This window comes from Bufo gargarizans, chromosome 2 (genome assembly GCF_014858855.1).
Source record: "Bufo gargarizans isolate SCDJY-AF-19 chromosome 2, ASM1485885v1, whole genome shotgun sequence".
Taxonomy (NCBI): Eukaryota; Metazoa; Chordata; class Amphibia; order Anura; family Bufonidae; genus Bufo; species Bufo gargarizans.
In genome coordinates this window covers 609,908,995-609,925,558 of record NC_058081.1, presented here as the reverse complement: position 1 = coordinate 609,925,558, position 16,564 = coordinate 609,908,995, and positions in this window count along the sequence as shown.

The following is a 16,564-nucleotide window of genomic DNA, read 5'->3' as shown; positions in this document are numbered from 1 at the left end:
CCTTTTGTGAAAACATTTTTCGGCAGGGTACCTTCCACTGCGGTGTCCCAATAGCTACAAATTTTTTGAAGGCCTCAGACTCCACCGGGCAAGGTGGTGACTCTGTGACATTGGCTTCTTACGCTCAAACATTTCCTTGACAGACACCTGACTGTGGGCAGATAAGCAGGAACTGCTGAAGGTGAGAGGCGGAGTGGCGGGTGGTTGAGAGGGGGCAAGGAGGACAGCAGTGGTTGACGTGGCTGAAGATGCTGGACCAGGAGGAGGATGGTGGCTTTGAGTTTGTGTGCTGCTTGTACTCATCATGTGTTGATCCCATAGGCGTTTGTGATGTGAGATCATGTGCCTTCGCAAAGCAGTTGTACCTAGGTGGGTGTTGGACTTCCCACGACTCTTTTGGCAGAGGTTGCAAATGGCATCGTTGTTATCAGAGGCAGACACACAAAAAAAATGCCACACTGCTGAGCTTTGCATTCTGGTGGTGGCAACAGCATGCGTTGATTGGCGTGCTGTCTGGCTGACCCCGGGTGCCGATACATGCTGTCTGACTGTGCCACTAGCTCCTTGAGACGACCTCCCCCTGCTTCCAACTCGTCTCCTCCTCCTCTCTGTCTCCCCATCTGAACTTTCCCCCTGTTCTTCTTCTCTTCGAGCGGGCACCCACATGACATCCACGGACACATCATCATCATCATCAACCACTTTACTTGTATCTGACAACTCAGCAAAGGAAGCAGCAGCGCGTACAACATCATCATCATCATCATCATCACACCATACGTCCATGTGTGTAATGCTGCCTGACTGAGTCATATCCCTGTTATCTACATCCTCTGGCAATAATGGTTGCGCATCACTCACTTCTTCCAACTGATGTGTAAATAACTCCTCTGACAGATCAAGTGAAGCGGCTGTGGTGCTAGTGTTGGTGGCGGCGGGCGGGCTAGTGGTAACTTGAGAAGTGCCCGAAGCTGAGCTGGAGGAGGATGGTGTGTCAAGGTTCCGAGCGGAAGCTGTAGAAGATTGGGTGTCCTGTGTAAGCCAGTCAACTATGTCCTCTGAATTTTTTGAGTTCAGGGTACGTGGCCTCTGAACACTGGGCATTATTCTAGGGCCAAAGGAAATCACAGCACCACGACCACGAAGGCCCCTGCGGGGTGGCCTGCCTCTGCCTGTCATATTATTATTTTTTTTAGATTAGTGGTACTATGCGTGCAAGGTACTGTGCCACCCTATATGAGTGGTGGGCACAGTACAGTCTGTGGGCCTGACACTCACTGGCAGGCAACTGCAATTATATTACAGAGGAAAAATGAAATGACTTTTTTTTACAGTAAGGTGCTGTGCCACCCTATATGAGTGGTGGGCAGTGGGGACAGTACAGTCTGTGGGCCTGGCAGGCAACTGCAAGAATATTACAGAGGAAAAATTACCGTATTTTTCACCCCATAAGACGCACTTCCCCCCCCCCAAATGTGGGGGAAAAGTGCCCCTGTGTCTTATGTGGCGAATGCTGGCAATTTACATCGCAGTCTGCGATTCTGCAGCATCGCAGACTTTGATGCATTAGTGAGAAAGGAGGAGGGTCTGTAGTAGGCGGGGAGAGCGGCGGGCCGTGCAGGCACTGTACTCTGGCCCTCTGCTCAGTATGTACTGTATTATACCTAGTGTTAATCATAATATCTAAACTGCGCTCCTCCTGCTCCCCATCTGTACCGTACTTACCGGTACAGATGTCACACTCCGTCTCCTGTAGTAAGCGCTGGCAGGCAGGCCGGGCTGCAGGCGGCCGTAACTCACTGAGGTCACTTGCCTGTTCCACCTACTTTATGAATGAAGCAGGCAGAGCAGGCTCGTGACCTCAGTGAGTTACAGCCGCCTGCAGCCCGTCCTGCCTGCTAGCGCTTACTACAGGAGACGGAGTGTGACATGTACCGGTAAGTACGGTACAGATGGGGAGCGCAGTTTAGATATTATGATTAACACTAGGTATAATACAGTACATACTGAGTGGTGGGGCCAGAGTACAGTGCCTGCACTGCCTGCCGCTCTCCCCGCCTACTACAGCCCCTCCTTAGGGATCTATGGATGTGATTATGATGGGGGGGGGTCTGTGGATGGCATTATGATGGGGGGGGGTCTGTGGATGGCATTATGATGGGGGATCTGTGGATGGCATTATGATGGTGGGGGGAGCTGTGGATGGCATTATGATGGTGGGGGGGTCTGTGGATGGCATTATGATGGTGGGGGGGTCTGTGGATGGCATTATGATGGTGGGGGGGTCTGTGGATGGCATTATGATGGGGGGGGGTCTGTGGATTGCATTATGATGGGGGGGATCTGTGGATGGGACTGTTATGGGGGGATCTGTGGATGACACATATAGCAGTGTCAGCCACAGATCCACTATCCCATAACAGTGCCATCCACAGATCCCCCCTACCATCATAATGCCATCCACAGATCCCCCCACCATCATAATGCCATCCACAGATCCCCCCACCATCATAATGCCATCCACAGATCCCCCCCACCATCATAATGCCATCCACAGATCCCCCCCACCATCATAATGCTATCCACAGATCCCCCCCATAATAATGCTATCCACAGATCCCCCCGACCATCCTAATGCTATCCACAGATCCCCCCCCCCCACCATCATAATGCCATCCACAACTCCCCCCATAACAGTGCCATCCACATATCCCCACATAACTGTGCCATCCACAAATCCCCTACCCCATAACAGTGCATCATCCACAGATCCCCCATAATAGTGTCATGCACAGACCACCATTAGTTCAAACCCAAGAAAAGCACACCTTTTGGTTAAAAATATTGTTCTTCTTATTTTCCGCCTCAAAAACCTAGGTGCGTTTTATGGGACGCACCGTCTTATAGGGCGAAAAATACAGTAAATTACATTTTTTAACAGCAAGGTGTTGTGCCACCCTATATGAGTGGTGGGCAGCGGGCACAGTACAGTCTGTGGGCCTGTGGCCTCTCACACACGGGCAGGCAACTGCAAAATATATATATATATATATAATATATATATATATATAATAAAATAAAAGCAGACTGATGTACCAGCCCTAAAAAGGGCTTTTTGGGGTGCTGTCAGGACGCTGTCCTTACAGCAGATGAGTCTTTGAGGACTGGAGTGGACACAGAACACTGGCCTAGCTAACGATTTCCCTATTAATTCAGCAGCAGCACTCTCCCTGCTCTAACACTGCAGCTTCAGAATGAATCTAAGAGGGCTGCTGCTGATTGACTGGAATGTGTCTGCTGACTGTGAGGTACAGGGTCAAAATTTGCTCAATGATGACGTATAGGGGGCGGACCGAACATCGCATATGTTTTCCCGCCGCGGCGAACGCGAACAAGCGATGTTCGCCGGCGAATAGTTCGGGACATCTCTACTAATGCTGCCTGCTTAGTGCTCCCCTCCGTTCTGCCCCGTTAGTGTTACGAAAATAAAAAAAATAATACTCACCTAGCGGCCTTGTTTCCCAGTGATTGAAGAACATCCTACTCTCTCCAACAGCAGGTGAGGTGTGGTGACGTCATCGTGCCTGTTGAGCTGTACAGCGGACAAGCCAATTCCCAGCCTGTGCACTCCTTCTACAAAGCCAAGCAGGCGAGAGATGTCCCTGCATCTTGCCTGCTGCTGGAGAATGCACCCCAGTTTATGGTGAAGCATGGAGATGATGGCTTCCTGCTTCACCATGGCATTCAACAGTATTCTGTGGACACAGATGCAATTAAATGCAGGGGCACCTGGAAATTGGGTTAGGTGATGGCAGGACCAGCTATGTAGTCTCTGCAGCCTCAGATATCTTTTTGCAAATTTGAAACAATATATTGCAATGTTGTAGAACATTTAATTTATAACTCAATTAAGCCACATTTAAAACCAGAAAACCCCTTTAGTGGTGGTGTCACACATAGCTTTTTGTGGTAGTTTTTGGTGCAATTTTTTAGTCTAAGCCAAAGTTCTTCTTTTATATTTCTTATTCCCTTCCAACTAATTTATGGCTTTGGCTAAAAAAAAAAACTGCCACAAAAACCCATGTGTTACATCACCCTATTTTAAGTTGCTTCATGGCTCCCCACCAGGGTTTGTGTTAGCAGCTGGCAAGGTCAGATAAATTAGATGTTAGTGGGTGCTATTGTAGTGATCCCCTGTTGGAATGGTATTGGCCCTGATGTAGTGTTGTAGTATCATGGTGTCCTACCTCAGGCAGTCGCTCCCTCAGGTACATTGCAGTGAAAGTTATAGCACTGAAAAATGAGGCCACAGTTGAAAGTAACAGTCTTTTTTACTAAGGGAAATGTAGAGTTTGAAATACATACAGTAGCAGCAGGCTTTAGTGCAATTCTTCTCTGGCATGAGCAAAAGAAGTATGGTGGCAGGTTGGATGGATGCAATTCTGCACTTAGATGTTGCTGCCTAGTGGTTGTTTGCTGATGAGGGTGTCTTTATCCGTAGTCCCTCACCTCACAACAGTGTCTGTAAAAGTGATGCCACAGTTTACTCTGCTGTTTTGGATCTCAAGGCTTCACTTGAGTCTTTCCTTCATTTCTTGAGAGTAGGTGCTGTACAAGCCACTCTCGACTAAGGGGGCCCTTTACTGTAGTTTAGTAATCTATAGTCAGAGTTAGGCAGGAGAGGGGTAATTTGGATCCTGAACTTCTATCTGAGGGGAAACAATACAATTCTTGGGGGTTGGTGATTAATGAGCAGCTTCCTCACTTCCCCATTATTTGGACAGAACCTCTCATATCCTCTCCGCCTAACTCTGACTATAGATTACTAAACTACACACTAGACTTCCTCCTCCAGGCAGGAAGTCAGACGAGCCTACTTTACCAGGAGAGTAGAACAGAGTGTTTAAACCCTATTGCAGCTAGCCAGTTCCAACCAATATTTCCCCCTGCTGGATAAGGTCTGGGGTATTACACTATCTCCTATGATATGATATGATATCCTACTGTCTCTGATATTTTACTCACGCTGAACGGCTTACTGTACTGAAAGGCTTGTGAGTAAGAGAAATAAGAGAAGTCCCTGTAAAATCCCTTCAAGTGCCTTACTTTTCTATTACTTTTCACTGTTGTTGCTACTGGGATAATGGCTAACAGGATTGGACATGTATCTACAACTGGAGCAGGGGGACCAGGGTGAATACAGCTGTGACAAATGTTAGCATGCTGCCCATTAGGAAGCTTGCATTGGGTGATTAACAACTTGAGAGGTGCATGCTTCTCACTGAGCATTTAGTGAGAAAGCCAGAAAGGGAGGTTAAACACATGGGTTAGGAGGAGCAGGTTAGAAGAAGAAGCTGGGTAACTGCAGTCAGGGGGTGGGGGGTGAGAAGAGGATTCCAGAAAAGGAAGGCCACTCTTGTTTCTGTGCTTCCAAGCAAAATTGCCAAGTTGGTTGATGCTGCAAGGTTGTGAGACTCGAAATGGCAGCCCTAGCGGATACTGTTCTTCCTAACAGCTGGGAGGAAAGCCCAGCTAGTAGTCGGGGGGATGGTAGTGCAGGTAGACCTATACAGTTAGTAGTTTTAGGGGATTTAATAGGAAGAGAGGGAGAGGCATTGAATAATTGGTCACCAAAACCACCTCTCCTGAATGTTCTGGTGTCTGCCTGGTGCCAGGATTCAGCATTTGGTGGAACAGGTGGATAAATTACTGGGAGATGCTGATGGTGAAGGTAGGGCCAGACTGTCACGAGGGTATCGAGAACCACGCCTGACTCCGTTATACCCGGGGTCAGGAAGTCGCAGCGGTTGGCTGCACGCTCTATTTAAGATAGGGCTGTTTTCCTTATGGTAGCTTTCTGGGTTTGCTTTGCAAACCCTTTTGGCTCACTCAGGGATCCGTAGCTCCTTCTCCTCAGCTGTTCCTTGTCCAGCACTCCCAAACCTCCTTATATTCCTCTCTCACACTTCTCTGGTTGCCAGAGATAGAGCTTCCTGCCTGGACATCTATTCTGACCCACTGGAGCTGTGTTGCTGCGTTCTCGGATGGTTGTTTCAGAACGCTACCCTCCGGATCCCTGTTGGACCTTTGTGGACTGCTGTGGTCGCCCACCTGGGTGTTTGTGTTTGTTTGTATTTGTCTGTCCTCTCCCTGGTGTTTCCCTCTTAGTGCAGTGGTGCGGACTAGCGATCCCACCGGCCCGTTCACTATCTAGGGCTCATTTCAGGGAAAGCCAGGGTTTAGGCACGTGATCGCTTCACGGGTGAGGAACCCGTCTAGGGACGTCAGGTGCCAGCCGCAAGGTGAGTTAGGGGTCACCACCTTTCCCTCTCCCTTGGGCAGGGCTTTCCCTGTTTTCCTCCCTGTGTGTGACGCCGGTCATTACATTATCTCTGGCCCTTATTTTGTGTAGGTAAAAAAAAATAAAAAAAAATATATTTTTTTTTTTTACCTACTTAGAATCCAGTATGGATCAAATTGCTGCTCTGTCCAAACAATTTCGTGGCCTGTCTTTGGAGGTGGTAGGATTGAAGGCGTCGGTCCTCCAGCAACAGCAGCAATTACAACCGACCGCAAGCCCAGCGGTTGCTACTGGTAACCAGGTTGTTGCGGAACCCATGGTCCCTCTCCCTGACAGATTTTCTGGGGGAAGGGACAAGTTTTTGACGTTCCGTGAGGCCTGTAAGTTATACTTTAAACTGCGCCCTTACTCCTCTGGTAATGAAGATCAGCGGGTGGGGGTTGTTATTTCCCTGCTGCAGGGGGACCCGCAGTCCTGGGCGTTCTCTTTACCTACTGATTCCCAGGCTCTTCGGTCAGTGGATGAGTTTTTCGGGGCCTTGGGTCTCATATATGACGACCCTGACCGAGTAGCACTGGCTGAATCAAGATTACGGAGACTCTTACAAGGAGAGCGGCCGGTAGAGGATTATTGCTCTGAATTCCGTAGGTGGGCTACGGATACCCAATGGAACGACCCGGCTCTCAGGAGTCAGTTCTGCTCTGGGTTATCCGAAAGGGTTAAGGATGCGCTTGCATTATATGAGACCCCCGTTTCCCTTGATGCGGTTATGTCCCTTTCTATCCGTATAGAGAGACGCCTTAGGGACAGGTTGAAAGAACCGGAGAAATTGGTAACCCCTCCCAAGCAGCAGTTAGTCTGTACGGACTTAGACGAGCCTATGCAGCTAGGAGGAACTACTCGTCAGGTCCGTCCACCTGAGGCTCGCCGTAGGCGTGGGGTTTGTTTTTTTTGTGGGGAGAGGGGTCATTTCATTAATGTCTGTCCTTCTTTCCTCAGAAACAAAAGACCGTCGGAAAAACTACTAACCCCAGGCTGTGTGGAGGATGTCAGCCGGGGGGTATACGTCTCCTCCATACGTACATCGCAATTTGTGTTGCCAGCGGTTATTATTTTTGGTGATAAGACAGAGACTATTTCTTTCTTTCTAGACAGTGGAGCAGGGGTAAATTTGATAGATGCCAATTTTGCCCGCTCTTTGGGTTTGTCTCTCTGTACGTTACAGAGACACATTCCCATATTCGCTATTGATTCTGCTCCCCTGTCTCAAAGAAACCTCACCCACATCGTTCATAATTTACACCTTCGGGTAGGGGACCACCATAACGAGATGCTTTCAGGTTATGTTCTGGAGGGGCTTCCCACTCCGGTGGTGCTGGGCCTTCCCTGGTTGGTAGTGCACAATCCAGTGGTGGATTGGCAGGCCAGGGAGATATTGGAGTGGAGTGAGCAGTGCACAGAAAATTGCTTAAATAGCAATTGCTTAGTCGCCTCCATAACTACCCTACCTACATTTATTTCGGATTTTGAGGATGTTTTTTCTGAAAAAGGTTGTCAGAAGTTACCACCTCATCGTCCTTATGATTGCCCGGTTAACCTTATTCCCGGCGCAAAATTACCCAAGACCAGGTTATATAATCTTTCGGGTCCAGAGAGACAAGCCATGAAAGATTATATCTCCGAGAGCTTGGCTAAGGGACACATCAGACCCTCTTCTTCACCCGTGGCTGCAGGGTTTTTCTTCGTTAAAAAGAAAGATGGGGGCCTGCGTCCTTGCTTAGATTTTCGCGAATTAAATCGGATAACCATCCGAGACCCATACCCTCTTCCTCTCATTCCTGACCTGTTTAATCAGATTGCGGGTGCTAGGTGGTTCTCCAAACTTGATCTTAGGGGGGCCTACAATCTGATTCGTATTAAGGAGGGGGATGAGTGGAAGACAGCGTTTAACACCCCTGAGGGGCATTATGAAAATCTAGTTATGCCTTTCGGTCTGACCAATGCTCCTGCCGTCTTTCAACATTTCGTTAATTACATTTTTAGTCATCTAATCGGCAGGTTTGTGGTAATATACCTAGATGATATTTTAATTTATTCATCTGATCTGAAAACACATGAGGTGCATGTCAGACAAGTACTGCAGGTCCTACGGACTAATTAATTATATGCTAAGATTGAAAAATGTGTCTTCGCCGTTCAGGAGATACAATTCCTGGGTTATTTTTTATCTGCGTCAGGTTTCCGTATGGATCCTAGGAAGGTCCAGGCAATTTTAGATTGGGATCTTCCTGAGAACCTCAAAGCACTACAACGGTTCTTGGGCTTCGCGAATTTCTATAGGAAATTAATTAAAGATTATTCACTTATTGTAAAACCGCTTACTGATATGACTAGGAAGGGGACTGATTTTTCTAAATGGTCTGACGCCGCTAAAGTTGCTTTTTCCTCTCTAAAAGAGAGGTTTACCTCAGCACCTGTACTAGTCCAACCTGATGTCTCTCAGCCTTTTATTGTTGAAGTCGATGCGTCAGAGGTGGGAGTGGGGGCTGTGCTGTCTCAGGGTCCGTCTCCTGGCAAATGGCGCCCTTGTGCTTTCTTTTCTAAAAAACTATCTGCAGCAGAAAAGAACTACGATATTGGCAATAGGGAACTATTAGCTATTAAACTTGCGTTTGAGGAGTGGCGTCACTTCTTAGAGGGGGCAGTCCACCCCGTCACTGTGATTACGGACCACAAAAATCTCCTGTACCTCGAATCAGCTAAGCGTCTCACCCCTAGACAGGCTAGGTGGTCGCTATTTTTTACCAGGTTTAACTTTGTGATTACCTATCGTCCTGGGGCAAAGAACACCAAGGCTGATGCACTATCTCGTTGTTTCCCTGGAGGGGGTACTGTGAGTGATCCGGTGCCCATTCTACAGAGAGGAGTGGTTGTCTCGGCGGTACACTCTGTTTTGGAGGGGAAGGTGCTAGAGGCCCAGGGGGACGCCCCGGTCTCTTGCCCCTCAGAGAAATTGTTTGTACCGTTGAACCTGCGTTTCGAATTATTAAAGGAACATCATAATTCGGCACTTGCTGGGCACCCGGGTAGTAAAGCAACCTTGGAGCTATTGTCTCGTCGTTTTTGGTGGCCAAGGTTGTGTCAGGATGTATTAGATTTTGTGTCTTCTTGTTCTACCTGTGCGCCCGCAAAAGTTTCACATACACGTCCTGCAGGGTCTCTATTACCACTCGTCATTCCCAATAGACCGTGGACACATCTGTCAATGGATTTTATCACTGACTTACCTTTGTCTGCGGGTAAAACAGTTATTTTGGTAGTAGTGGACAGGTTTAGCAAAATGGTACACTTCATTGCGTTACCCGCACTACCTAATGCTAAGACTCTTGCTCAGGTATTCGTCAGTGAAATCGTGAAGCTTCATGGGGTCCCCTCCGATGTTGTTTCGGATCGGGGTACCCAGTTTATTTCTAAATTTTGGAAAGCTTTTTGTTCCCGTTTGGGGGTACACTTATCCTTTTCCTCAGCTTTCCATCCTCAGTCGAATGGACAGACTGAGCGTACCAACCAAAACCTTGAGACATATCTAAGATGTTTTGTGTCTGAAAACCAAGAGTTGTGGTCATCATATTTACTGTTAGCTGAGTTTGCCATAAATAATCGTCGTCAGGAATCCACTGGCAAGTCACCATTTCTTGGTGCATATGGTTTTCATCCCCAATTCTGTACTTTCAAAGAGGGGGGGTCTTCTGGGGTTCCCGAAGAGGAACGTTTTTCGTCATCTCTTTCATCGGTATGGCAGAAGGTGCAAGCTAACTTGAAAAACATGGGAGGTAAATACAAATGCATGGCTGATAAGAGACGGTCGCCAGGTCCGGACCTAGGAGTGAATGACTATGATGTGTGGTTGTCTACTAGGAATATTAAATTGAAGGTTCCCTCTTGGAAACTGGGTCCTAGGTTTATTGGCCCTTACAAAATTGTAGCCATCATCAACCCCGTGGCTTTTCGCCTGGAGTTACCTCAGACTTTTAAAATTCATAATGTTTTTCATAAGTCGTTACTCAAAAAATATGTTCCACCTCTAGAACCATCACCGCTGCCACCCCCTCCTGTTGTCGTGGATGGTAATCTAGAATTTCATATATCTAAAATTGTTAATTCTCGTCTGGTCCGCCGCTCTCTTCAATATCTGGTGCATTGGAGAGGTTACGGTCCCGAGGAAAGAATGTGGGTTCCTGCGTCTGAGGTAAACGCCGACAAGTTAGTTCGGGTTTTTCATGCTTCTCATCCTGAGAGACCTGGTCCTGAGTATCCGGAGGCCCCTCGTAGAGAGGGGGGTACTGTCACGAGGGTATCGAGAACCACGCCTGACTCCGTTATGCCCGGGGTCAGGAAGTCGCAGCGGTTGGCTGCACGCTCTATTTAAGATAGGGCTGTTTTCCTTATGGTAGCTTTCTGGGTTTGCTTTGCAAACCCTTTTGGCTCACTCAGGGATCCGTAGCTCCTTCTCCTCAGCTGCTCCTTGTCCAGCACTCCCAAACCTCCTTATATTCCTCTCTCACACTTCTCTGGTTGCCAGAGATAGAGCTTCCTGCCTGGACATCTATTCTGACCCACTGGAGCTGTGTTGCTGCGTTCTCGGATGGTTGTTTCAGAACGCTACCCTCCGGATCCCTGTTGGACCTTTGTGGACTGCTGTGGTCGCCCACCTGGGCGTTTGTGTTTGTTTGTATTTGTCTGTCCTCTCCCTGGTGTTTCCCTCTTAGTGCAGTGGTGCGGACTAGCGATCCCACCGGCCCGTTCACTATCTAGGGCTCATTTCAGGGAAAGCCAGGGTTTAGGCACGTGATCGCCGCACGGGTGAGGAACCCGTCTAGGGACGTCAGGGCAGTCAGGTGCCAGCCGCAAGGTGAGTTAGGGGTCACCACCTTTCCCTCTCCCTTGGGCAGGGCTTTCCCTGTTTTCCTCCCTGTGTGTGACGCCGGTCATTACACAGACAGTTAGTAATTATAGGGAATTCAATAGGAAGACAGGGAGATGGATAGAATGATTTGTCACCAAAACCACCTCCCCTGAATGTTCTGGTGTCTCCCTGGTGCCAGGGTTCAGCATGTGGTGGAATAGGTGGATACATTACTGGGAGGTGTCATGGTCCATATTGGAATCAATGACAAAATACAAGGTGGGTGAAAGGTTCTTAAAGGGGTTATCCAGTAAGTAATATTGATGATCTGTCCTCAGGATATAAGATCGGTTGGGGTCTGACACCCAAACCCTCTGCCAATCAGCTGTTAGTAGAGGCCAATGCGTTGTGAGGCAAGTGGCCTCTTCCTAGGCCACGTGACATCACTGTACATCGGTCACATGGCCTACTTGCAGCTCAGCACTTACGTGCAATACCAAGCAAAGCTGCTGTACTTGGAGAGCTGCTGGGACCCGACTATGCTCACCAGAGCTTTGGTGAACACAGCGGCTCCCTGTAATGGCTGATCAGGGTGGGTGTGGGGAATCGGAGACCCCACCGATCTGACAATGATGACCTATCCTGAGGATAAGTCATTATTATCCATTACTCGATAACCCCTTTAAGAATAATTTTATGGAACTAGGGGAGAAATTTATCAAATTGGTGCAAAGAAAAATGTATTTACCCCAGCAACCAATCAGATTCGGACTTTACTGAATTCTCATGCAATGTCTTCTGTTTTATGCAACACGGCACCCAAAGCATCTTTTAAGTTTGCTATAAAAGATTTAGCTTTCTGGTTTTTAATCTGAGCTACCATAAATCTAGTTGGTTTATCACATGTGCATAGTGTTTATATTTTGCAAAAAAAGATTTGGCAGAGCAAAGATTCCGAATATTTTTCAATTCTACACAAAGCGAGGTTAGTTCATCAAGTCGGGCTGCTGCTAATGATTTCTTATTTAAACCTTCCAAACAGGAGATTTTCTGTTGTAGTTCAGATACTTGTTTTGTCCTTTTGTTCCGTAGATGAGCTGAAAGGGAGATAAAATGTCCTCTAACATGTGATTTTTGTTCTTCCCACAGGGGCTGTAAGCAGACCTCGTTGTTATCATCTTAAAATATTCCACTAGTTGATTTTTGATCTTATTAACGTTTTGTGCTGATTTTTGTAATAAATCTTTCAGTTTCCAGCGATAAGAAGTGTGAGGGGATGAGGGAACTGTATAAACAAGCTCAATTAGGGGATGGTCCGAGAGAACTTGCCATTTGGTGGAAGAAGTACAATGCTGAATATGAGTTACAGGTATACAGATATAGTCTATGCTTTGGTAGGAGTTACTGTATGTAGTGCAGACTAATGGGAATAATCCTTAACGGAGGGGTTCAAAGCTCGCCAAACATTCATGAACTGTAGGGATTGCACTCGATTACTAAGTTTCGTTAAGGCTTTATATGCAATCACATATTTTTTCTATTAGAAGTATCCATCAGTGGATATAAAGCTACATTGAAATCTCCTCCCAGGATTATAGTCCCTTCTAAGAAGCTACTGTAGAGATTTATTATTAGGAGCTTACAAATTTCCTATAGTCATCATATGATTACCCACTTTGCCCTTTTTAAATATGTAGTGGCCTTTTGTATCAATGCATTTATCTGTCAAAGTAAATTAGATATGTTTAGTAATCCCTATACTGACCCCTTTAAAAGCCTTGTTACTTGAGACAGAATGTGGGAATGTGCAAATTCCTAAAATGTATATATCTAACCTTATTGTTTTTAAGAATATAAATGACTTGTTCCATTTTGGACGGCAAATTCATACTTCTCGCACAGTGGCGTAACTGCAACTGAATGGGCCCCACAGCAAATTTTTGAACGGGCCCCCCAACCAGCAACTTCTTTGCAACCCCCAACTCGTGGACAACCCCCAGTCCTATGGCTAGTCAAAATTGAGCGCTTAGACAAGGCCCAGCAGCCACTCTGTCTGTTTCCTACAGTGTCACTGTATATTATTATATTATGCAATTGTATAATACTGCTGAGGGGGCCCTGACAGTAAAATCTTTCTGTCTTCCTCCTGAGGGGGCCCCTTATGGGTCTGGGCCCCATAGCAGCAGCTTCTTCTATAGCCACTCCCCTGCTCTGACATTATAAGACATTACATTAAGTCAGGTCATCTGGATACAGCATTTGAGTAACCTCACTAACAACCTGGCCCCCAAATAAGACAGTGTGTGTGTGTGTGTGTGTGTGTGTGGGGGGGCTGGGAAGGAAGAGGAGGAAGGAAAGATGGAAACTGGGGGGGAAAGAGACGAGAGGGAGGGTTGGGAGCAATGTAACAATAATAAATTGACTACGAAAATGCACGGGATGTGCATATAGATTGAGAATATATCATTTGTGACATAATAAGTAATAACCTGGACAAATGTTTCACACAGCAATCGTTTGGCCTAGTGTTGAAGCCATTAACTGCATGGTCTCAGAGACCCAACATATAATGCTAAGAAATAACTTTTGCGCCACAATCTACACCGTGATCTTATACGGTCCAATAAAACGAGGAGCAAATTTTCTAGAAGCTACCTTGAGAGATAGATTCTTGGAGGACAACCATACTTTATCCTCAACCTAAAAGTTCACCCCCTTGGAACGTCTCCTATCGGCCTTGAGTTTTTGAGAACTTTGAGTCTTTTCTAGGTTCGATTGAACCCGGGCCCAAACTGTGCACAGTTCGGAGGAGAGTTTATCCGCTTCAGGGTTAGAGGAGGAGACGGACGACCCAGAATGAAAACTGCAATGAAAACCATGGTTACAAAAGAAAGGGGAGACCCCAGCAGAAGAATTAACACAGTTATTCTAAGCAAATTCAGCCAACTGAAGGTATTTATCCCATAATTGCTGGTCATCAGCAACATACAACCTCAGGAATTGTTCCACAGACTGATTAAGGAGTTCAGTCTGCCCATTACTCTCAGGGTGGTAGGCGGAGGAAAAAGACAACAAAATCTGACATCTTTGACAGAAAGCCCTCCAAAATTTGGACACAAACTGCACACCCCTGTCAGATACAATATTTTCCGGGATACCATGTAACCCTACAATTTCTTTCACAAAAATAGACGCCAGGGTCTTGGCATTTGGGAGTTTAGACAGAGGAATGAAATGAACCATCTTGCTAAACCTATCGACCACTACCCAAACAACAGTCTTACCCTCCGCCTGCGGCAGGTCAGTAATAAAGTCCATTGAGATATGGGACCAGGGTCTACTGGGAATGGGTAGGGGTCGTAGGTTACCAGCAGGGCGAGTCCTAGGTGCCTTAGACCTAGCACAAACCTCACAGGCTGACACGTAGGACTTGACATCCTTAAATAGAGTGGGCCACCAATAAGATCTAGAAACCAGCTCTCTAGTGCCCTCAAAACCAGGATGTCCACAAAAGGCAGAATCATGACACTCACCCAACAGCTGGAGACGAAATTGTATGGGGACAAACAACTTATCTGTTGGGGTGGTTGCCAGTGCCAGATGTTGTTTAGCCTTAATGAGAGCCGAGATATCTTGGGTTAAGGCTGTTACGAAGATATTTGCTGGTAGGATGGATTCAGGTAATGGCCTCAGTAGACCAGTTCTCCAAATCCGCCCCTTTCTTAGTAAGGTCGGTCAACGGTTTAGCAATTACTGAAAAATTCTTAATAAATTTACGGTAGTAATTGGCAAAACCCAAGAACTGTTGTAAGGCCTTTAAGGATGAAGGCCTTACCCATTCCTTAATAGCTAGTACCTTACCAGGATTCATCTTGAAGGCGTGAGGGGTCAGGACATGCCCTAGAATCTCCTGTATACCAAAGACACATTTCTCTTTTTTTAGCGGACAACTGATTCTCCCTCAACACCTCTAATACTTGTCTAACATGAGACACATGAGATTTGAAATCAGGAGAAAATATCAAAATTTCGTCAAGATAGACAATGACTAGAGTTGAGCGAACACCTGGATGTTCGGGTTCGAGAAGTTCGGCCGAACATCCCGGAAATGTTCGGGTTCGGGATCCGAACCCGATCCGAACTTCGTCCCGAACCCGAACCCCATTGAAGTCAATGGGGACCCGAACTTTTCGGCACTAAAAAGGCTGTAAAACAGCCCAGGAAAGAGCTAGAGGGCTGCAAAAGGCAGCAACATGTAGGTAAATTCCCTGCAAACAAATGTGGATAGGGAAATGAATTAAAATAAAAATTAAATAAATAAAAATTAACCAAAATCAATTGGAGAGAGGTTCCATAGCAGAGAATCTGGCTTCCCGTCACCCACCACTGGAACAGTCCATTCTCAGATATTTAGGCCCCGGCACCCAGGCAGAGGAGAGAGGTCCCGTAACAGAGAATCTGTCTTCATGTCAGCAGAGAATTAGTCTGCATGTCATAGCAGAGAATGAGGCTTCACGTCAGCCACCACTGCAACAGTCCATTGGCATATATTTAGGCCCAGCACCCAGGCAGAGGAGGGAGGTCCCGTAACAGAGAATCTGTCTTCATGTCAGCAGAGAATTAGTCTGCATGTCATAGCAGAGAATGAGGCTTCACGTCAGCCACCACTGCAACAGTCCATTGGCATATATTTAGGCCCAGCACACACACAGGCAGAGGAGAGAGGTCCCGTAACAGAGAATCTGGCTTCATGTCAGCAGAGAATCAGTCTGCATGTCATAGCAGAGAATGAGGCTTCACGTCAGCCACCACTGCAACAGTCCATTGGCATATATTTAGGCCCAGCACACACACAGGCAGAGGAGAGAGGTCCCGTAACAGAGAATCTGGCTTCATGTCAGCAGAGAATCAGTCTGCATGTCATAGCAGAGAATGAGGCTTCACGTCAGCCACCACTGCAACAGTCCATTGGCATATATTTAGGCCCAGCACACACACAGGCAGAGGAGAGAGGTCCCGTAACAGAGAATCTGGCTTCATGTCAGCAGAGAATCAGTCTGCATGTCATAGCAGAGAATGAGGCTTCACGTCAGCCACCACTGCAACAGTCCATTGGCATATATTTAGGCCCAGCACCCAGGCAGAGGAGGGAGGTCCCGTAACAGAGAATCTGTCTTCATGTCAGCAGAGAATTAGTCTGCATGTCATAGCAGAGAATGAGGCTTCACGTCAGCCACCACTGCAACAGTCCATTGGCATATATTTAGGCCCAGCACACACACAGGCAGAGGAGAGAGGTCCCGTAACAGAGAATCTGGCTTCATGTCAGCAGAGAATCAGTCTGCATGTCATAGCAG